Below are 9159 nucleotides of genomic sequence, written 5' to 3' on the forward strand. Positions count from 1 at the left end.
TAATATTTTTGGGATGAGAATACATGCACGTTTTATAAATGATTTACAAAATAGACACAAGTACGTGAAACTACATTCTATGGTTGAATTATCGAAATCGAATATGCCCCTTTTTATTAAGTCTGGTAATCTAAGAATTAGGGAACAGACACCCTAATTGACGTGAATCCTAAAGATAGATCTATTGGGCCTAACAAACCCCATCCAAAGTACCGGATGCTTTAGTACTTCGAAATTTATATCATATCCGAAGGGTGTCCCGGAATGATGGGGATATTCTTATATATGCATCTTGTTAATGTCGGTTACCAGGTGTTCACCATATGAATGATTTTTATCTCTATGTATGGGATGTGTATTGAAATATGAAATCTTGTGGTCTATTATTATGATTTGATATATATAGGTTAAACCTATAACTCACCAACATTTTTGTTGACGTTTTAAGCATGTTTATTCTCAGGTAATTATTAAGAGCTTCCGCTGTCGCATACTTAAATAAGGACGAGATTTGGAGTCCATGCTTGTATGATATTGTGTATAAACTGCATTCAAGAAACTTATTTTGTTGTAATATATTTGTATTGTAAACCATTATGTAATGGTAGTGTGTAAACAAGATATTTTAGATTATCATTATTTGATAATCTACGTAAAGCTTTTTAAACCTTTATTGATGAAATAAAGGTTATGGTTTGTTTTAAAATGAATGCAGTCTTTGAAAAACGTCTCATGTAGAGGTCAAAACCTCGCAACGAAATCAATTAATATGGAACGTTTTTAATCAATAAGAACGGGACATTTCAGTTGGTATCCGAGCGTTGGTCTTAGAGAACCAGAATTTTGCATTAGTGTGTCTTATCGAGTTTGTTAGGATGCATTAGTGAGTCTGGACTTCGACTGTGTTTACTTGAAAAATGATTGCTTAACAAATTTTGTTGGAAACTATATTTTTTTATCATGTGAATATTATGTGATATATTAATCTGTTAACGCGTTTGATATTATGTGATAGATGTCTACCTCTACAACAAGTTCCATTGACTCACCTAATAATAATGAAAAGTCAAATGTAAATTGGAATGATTCGTGGACTGATTCACAAGTACCCGAAGAGGAACCGGAAGAAGAGTCGGAACCGGAAGAAGAATCGGAACCGGAAGAAGAATCGGAACCGGATGAAGAAATATAACCGGTGGGGGAAATAATAAAACGGTTAAGTAAAAGAAAATCCTCAACCAACCGACCAAGGTTAATTATGGTCAATGGTGTTTCCGCCAAGGAAGCAAAATATTGGGAGGATTACCAATTCTCCGATGAATCGGATTCCGACGAGAATTCCGATGATATTATAGAAATTACCCCAACTGAATTTAAAAAGGCAAAAGAAAATAATAAGGGAAAGGGCATAAAAATAGAGAAATCTAATTCCAACCCCGATGAACTTTATATGTATCGTCAACCCCCGAAGCCCTTAAGTTGTAACAATGACCCGGGAACCTCTAAACCACCAGGTTTTTCTAAACCGTTGTGGAAAACGACGGCTCGTATTAGGGGAACATCATATATCCCTAGAAACTTGGCAAAACGTACCAAAACCGAAGAAGAAGAAACAAGCGAGTCGGAATAAGATAGTTGTATTCGTGTGGTGTAATATATGTAATATAGTGTGCTTATGCTTTATTTAAGGCGAGACCTACCCGGAGACATGATTGATGAAATCTTGTCTAGAGTCGGTCAGAATTCTTCGGCACAACTATTTAAGGCGAGATCAGTTTGTAAGACATTCGAAGAACATTCCAAGAATGCCTTGGTTTATAAAAGGCTTTCGTTCGAAAGATGGGGGATATCACATTGGGAAATCCATAAGTTACGATGTGTTTACTTTGACGCATATATTGCGGGGAACCCAAATGCTATTTTACGCAATGGGTTAAGAAATTATTTTGACTCAATATATCCGAATATTGGACTTCGTGATTTAGAAAAAGCGGCTAACATGCAACATAAAGAAGCATGTTATGCTTACGGATTAGTAATGTTCGCTTCTCACCAAAGTGAGAACAAGAACATCGGGCTACAACTATTAAACAAAACGTTCCCACAAGTGACGGAGTCGGTAATTGGGGTAAGAAATGAGGTTTTTAGATTATTACGGGACTGTTGGACATTACGTAACCCTCGTCCCTTTGACGACGTTACAACACGCTGTCTTATCAACGGCCATAACGGTTATGTTCTACAAGACCAAGGATGGGAAGTAATCCTAGTAAAACCAGAATGCATGACTTGTTTCTGGAAGTATGAATTACGTGTCTTTATTGCCTTTGTTGAACGACTTGTGTACTAGCTAGAATTATCTTCACAACCATCTTGTATCAAATTTATTGTGTGCTATATTTCATGCTATATGTAAAATAAGCGGTATTGTAAGCTTGTAAAATATTGTGTAAAAGTTTGAACGCGATATATTATTATAATTAGTTTTTCATATAGAATTGTAGTAGTTGAATTGTATATTAGCTACTAAGTATGAACTTAACGGGTAGGTACTACCCGAATTTAAACTTATAAAACGCTAATATGAAGAAAAAGCTTTTATAAATGAGTTCATATTATGCTACGAAATACTATTAGCTACTCTTAATATTCTGTATGATTAACTTGTTCCATTTGACTATTTTGAAGGAAATGGCACCGACTACTCGACACACCGTGAATATGAATGAAGAGGAATTCCGTACTTTTCTAGCTTCAAACATAGCCGCAGTACAGGCTACGCTACATACCAACAATAACCTTGGATCTAGCAGTACAGAAAATCGTGTAGGATGCACCTACAAAGAATTCACTGCCTGCAAACCTTTAGAATTTGATGGAATTGAAGGACCGATCGGATTGAAACGGTGGACCGAGAAGGTCGAATCGGTGTTTTCCATAAGTAAGTGTACTGAAGAGGACAAAGTGAAGTACGCTACGCATACCTTCACAGGTTCTGCGTTAACATGGTGGAATACCTATCTAGAGCAAGTGGGACAAGACGATGCGTACGCACTACCGTGGTCAGCATTCAAGCACTTGATGAACGAGAAATACCGTCCCAGAACCGAGGTCAATAAGCTCAAGACAGAACTTAGAGGGTTACGAACCCAAGGATTTGATATTACCACGTATGAAAGACGATTCACAGAATTGTGCCTATTGTGTCCGGGAGAATTCGAAGATGAGGAAGAGAAGATCGACGCGTTTGTGAAAGGATTACCGGAAAGAATCCAAGAAGATATAAGTTCACACGAGCCCGCCTCCATACAACAGGCATGTAGAATGGCTCACAAACTAGTGAACCAGATTGAAGAAAGAATTAAAGAACAGACTACTGAAGAGGCCAATGTGAAGCAAGTCAAAGGAAAGTGGGAGGAATACGGTGATAAGAATCACCAATACAACAACAATAGCAATTACAACAATAATCGCAACAATTATCCCAACAATCGCAACATCAATCGCAACTACAACAAACGGCCCAATAACAACAACAACAACAACAACAACAGCAACTACAACAATCATCCTAACAACAATAATAACCGCAACAACAACAACAATCAGAAGCAGCTATGCCAAAGGTGTGAAAAGTATCACTCGGGGTTCTGCACCAAATTTTGCAACAAGTGTAAAAGAAATGGTCATAGCGCGGCGAAGTGTGAGGTCTACGGACCATTGGTTAATAGAACGAAAGGAACAAATGGTGTCGGAACGAGTAATGGCGGAGCAAGTAGTGTCGGAGCAAGTTATGCCAATGTAGTTTGTTATAAATGTGGAAAACCAGGCCACATTATTAGAAATTGCCCGAACCAGGAGAACACGAATGGACAAGGCCGCGGAAGAGTTTTCAATATTAATGCGGCAGAGGCACAGGAAGACCCGAAGCTTGTTACGGGTACGTTTCTTATTGACAATAAATCTGCTTACGTTTTATTTGATTCGGGTGCGGATAGAAGCTATATGAGTAGAGATTTTTGTGCTAAATTAAGTTTTCCATTGACGCCTTTGGATAGTAAATTTTTACTCGAATTAGCAAATGGTAAATTAATTTCAGCAGATAATATATGTCGGAATCGAGAAATTAAACTGGTTAGCGAAACATTTAAGATTGATTTGATACCAGTAGAGTTAGGGAGTTTTGATGTGATAATCGGTATGGACTGGTTGAAAGAAGTGAAAGCAGAGATCGTTTGTTACAAAAATGCAATTCGCATTATACGAGAAAAAGGAAAACCCTTAATGGTGTACGGAGAAAAGGGCAACACGAAGCTACATCTTATTAGTAATTTGAAGGCACAAAAACTAATAAGAAAAGGTTGCTATGCTGTTCTAGCACACGTCGAGAAAGTACAAACCGAAGAAAAGAGCATCAATGATGTTCCCATTGCAAAAGAATTTCCCGATGTATTTCCGAAAGAATTACCGGGATTACCCCCACATCGATCCGTTGAATTTCAAATAGATCTTGTACCAGGAGCTGCACCAATAGCTCGTGCTCCTTACTGACTCGCACCCAGCGAGATAAAAGAACTGCAAAGCCAATTACAAGAACTTTTAGAGCGTGGTTTCATTCGACCAAGCACATCACCGTGGGGAGCTCCTGTTTTGTTTGTCAAGAAGAAAGATGGTACATTCAGGTTGTGTATCGACTACCGAGAGTTGAACAAACTTACCATCAAGAACCGCTACCCACTACCGAGAATCGACGACTTATTTGATCAACTACAAGGCTCGTCTGTTTATTAAAAGATTGAGTTACGTTCCGGGTATCATCAGATGCGGGTGAAAGAAGATGATATTCCAAAGACTGCTTTCAGAACACGTTACGGTCATTACGAGTTTATGGTCATGCCGTTTGGTTTAACTAATGCACCAGCTATGTTCATGGACCTTATGAACCGAGTGTGTGGACCATACCTTGACAAGTTTGTCATTGTTTTTATTGATGACATACTTATTTACTCAAAGAATGACCAAGAACACGGTGAACATTTGAGAAAGGTGTTAGAAGTATTGAGGAAGGAAGAATTGTACGCTAAGTTTTCAAAGTGTGCATTTTGGTTGGAAGAAGTTCAATTCCTCGGTCACATAGTGAACAAAGAAGGTATTAAGGTGGATCCGGCAAAGATAGAAACTGTTGAAAAGTGGGAAACCCCGAAAACTCCAAAACACATACGCCAGTTTTTAGGACTAGCTGGTTACTACAGAAGGTTCATCCAAGACTTTTCCAGAATAGCAAAACCCTTGACTGCATTAACGCATAAAGGGAAGAAATTTGAATGGAATGATGAACAAGAGAAAGCGTTTCAGTTATTGAAGAAAAAGCTAACTACGGCACCTATATTGTCATTGCCTGAAGGGAATGATGATTTTGTGATTTATTGTGACGCATCAAAGCAAGGTCTCCGTTGTGTATTAATGCAACGAACGAAGGTGATTGCTTATGCGTCTAGACAATTGAAGATTCACGAACAAAATTATATGACGCATGATTTGGAATTAGGCGCGGTTGTTTTTGCATTAAAGACTTGGAGGCACTACTTATATGGGGTCAAAAGTATTATATATACCGACCACAAAAGTCTTCAACACATATTTAATCAGAAACAACTGAATATGAGGCAGTGTAGGTGGATTGAATTATTTAATGATTACGACTTTGAGATTCGTTACCACTCGGGGAAGGCAAATGTGGTAGCCGATGCCTTGAGCAGGAAGGACAGAGAACCCATTCGAGTAAAATCTATGAATATAATGATTCATAATAACCTTACTGCTCAAATAAAGGAGGCGCAACAAGGAGTTTTAAAAGAGGGAAATTTAAAGGATGAAATACCCAAAGGATCGGAGAAGCATCTTAATATTCGGGAAGACGAAACCCGGTATAGGGCTGAAAGGATTTGGGTACCAAAATTTGGAGATATGAGAGAAATGGTACTTAGAGAAGCTCATAAAACCAGATACTCAATACATCCTGGAACGGGGAAGATGTATAAGGATCTCAAGAAACATTTTTGGTGGCCGGGTATGAAAGCCGATGTTGCTAAATACGTAGGAGAATGTTTGGCGTGTTCTAAGGTCAAAGCTGAGCATCAGAAACCATCAGGTCTACTTCAACAACCCGAAATCCCGGAATGGAAATGGGAAAACATTACCATGGATTTCATCACTAAATTGCCAAGGACTGCAAGTGGTTTTGATACTATTTGGGTAATAGTTGATCGTCTCACCAAATCAGCACACTTCCTGCCAATAAGAGAAGATGACAAGATGGAGAAGTTAGCACGACTGCATTTGAAGGAAGTCGTCTCCAGACATGGAATACCAATCTCTATTATCTCTGATAGGGATGGCAGATTTTTTTCAAGATTCTGGCAGACATTACAGCAAGCATTAGGAACTCGTCTAGACATGAGTACTGCCTATCATCCACAAACTGATGGGCAGAGCGAAAGGACGATACAAACGCTTGAAGACATGCTACGAGCATGTGTTATTGATTTCGAAAACAGTTGGGATCGACATCTACCGTTAGCAGAATTTTCCTACAACAACAGCTACCATTCAAGCATTGAGATGGCGCCGTTTGAAGCACTTTATGGTAGAAAGTGCAGGTCTCCGATTTGTTGGAGTGAAGTGGGGGATAGACAGATTACGGGTCCGGAGATTATACAAGAAACTACCGAGAAGATCATCCAAATTCAACAACGGTTGAAAACCGCCCAAAGTCGACAAAAGAGCTACGCTGACATTAAAAGAAAAGATATAGAATTTGAAATTGGAGAGATGGTCATGCTTAAAGTTGCACCTTGGAAAGACGTTGTTCGATTTGGTAAACGAGGGAAATTAAATCCAAGGTATATTGGACCATTCAAGATTATTGATCGTGTCGGACCAGTAGCTTACCGACTTGAGTTACCTCAACAACTCGCGGCTGTACATAACACTTTCCACGTCTCGAATTTGAAGAAATGTTTTGCTAAAGAAGATCTCACTATTCCATTAGATGAAATCCAAATCAACGAAAAACTTCAATTCATCGAAGAACCCGTCGAAATAATGGATCGTGAGGTTAAAAAACTTAAGCAAAACAAGATACCAATTGTTAAGGTTCGATGGAATGCTCGTAGAGGACCCGAGTTCACCTGGGAGCGTGAAGATCAGATGAAGAAGAAATACCCGCATCTATTTCCTGAAGATTCGTCAACACCTTCAACAGCTTAAAATTTTGGGACGAAATTTATTTAACGGGTAGGTACTGTAGTGACCCGGAACTTTTCCATGTTTATATATATTAATTGAGATTGATATTTACATGATTAAATGTTTCCAACATGTTAAGCAATCAAACTTGTTAAGACTTGATTAATTGAAATATGTTTCATATTGACAATTGACCACCCAAGTTGACCGGTGATTCACGAACATTAAAACTTGTAAAAACTATATGATGACATATATATGGATATATATATATATATATATATATATATATATATATATATATATATATATATATATATATATATATATATATATATATATATATATATATATGTAGTGACCCGAACTTTTCCATGTTTATATATATTAATTGAGATTGATATTTACATGATTAAATGTTTCCAACATGTTAAGCAATCAAACTTGTTAAGACTTGATTAATTGAAATATGTTTCATATAGACAATTGACCACCCAAGTTGACCGGCGATTCACGAACGTTAAAACTTGTAAAAACGACATGACGATATATATATGGATATACATATGGTTAACATGAGATTATGATAAGTAAGTATCTCCATAAGTATATTAACAATGAGTTATATACATATAAAAAAGACTACTAACTTAAGGATTTCGAAACGAGACATATATGTAATGATTATCGTTGTAACGACATTTAAATGTATATATATCATATTAAGATATATTAATATATCATAATATCATGATAATATAATAATTTAACATCTCATTAGATATAATAAATAATGAGTTAACAACATTAATTGAGATCGTTAACTTAAAGGTTTCAAAACAATACTTACATGTAACGACTAACGATGACTTAACGACTCAGTTAAAATGTATATACATGTAGTGTATTTAGATGTATTAAAATACTTTTGGAAGACTTCAAGACATATATCAAAACACTCATACTTAACGAAAATGGTTACAGTTACTTTTCCATTCTTTTCTTTCATCAAGAATTCTAGTCGTATTCTTACCCGTATTATACACAGCTTCAAAACGTACTTAATATGAGTATATACCAATAGGAACTAGCATGGGATTCCACTCTTGATTATGTCATGTATGACTAATCAATTTTAACTTCTACCATGAGCTAGTCAACTAACTAGAACTCCTTTTAACCCCACTCACCACTCACCAATTACCACTCATCATTCACTCCATTTCACTTCCAATTCTCTTTCTAATTCTCTCTCAACACACACACACTATTATGAACGTATTTTTCCAATAGTTAATCATCATCTTCATCAAAAATCACTTCAAGAATCAAGCTATAATCATCATAGGAAGAACACTTCAAGAACACTTCAAAAATCCCTTCAAGTTTACTAATTTACTTCCAAGCTTTCTAATCCATTCCAAGTAATCATCTAAGATCAAGAAACCTTTGTTATATACAGTAGGTTATCTTTCTTATTCAAGGTAATATTCATATTCAAACTTTGATTCAATTTCTATAACTATAAACTATCTTAATTCGAGTAAAAATCTTACTTGAACTTGTTTTTGTGTCATGATCCTACTTCAAGAACTTTCAAGCCATCCAAGATCCTTTGAAGCTAGATCATTTCTTGTCACTTCCAGTAGGTTTACCTACTAAACTTGAGGTAGTAATGATGTTCATAACATCATTCGATTCATATATATAAAACTATTTTATTCGAAGGTTTAAACTCGTAATCACTAGAACATAGTTTAGTTAATTCTAAACTTGTTCGCAAACAAAAGTTAATCCTTCTAACTTGACTTTTAAAATTAACTAAACACATGTTCTATATCTATATGATATGCTAACTTAATGATTTAAAACCTGGAAACACGAAAAACACCGTAAAACCGGATTTACGCC

The sequence above is a fragment of the Rutidosis leptorrhynchoides genome, chromosome 7 (assembly GCF_046630445.1).
Source record: "Rutidosis leptorrhynchoides isolate AG116_Rl617_1_P2 chromosome 7, CSIRO_AGI_Rlap_v1, whole genome shotgun sequence".
NCBI lineage: Eukaryota > Viridiplantae > Streptophyta > Magnoliopsida > Asterales > Asteraceae > Rutidosis > Rutidosis leptorrhynchoides.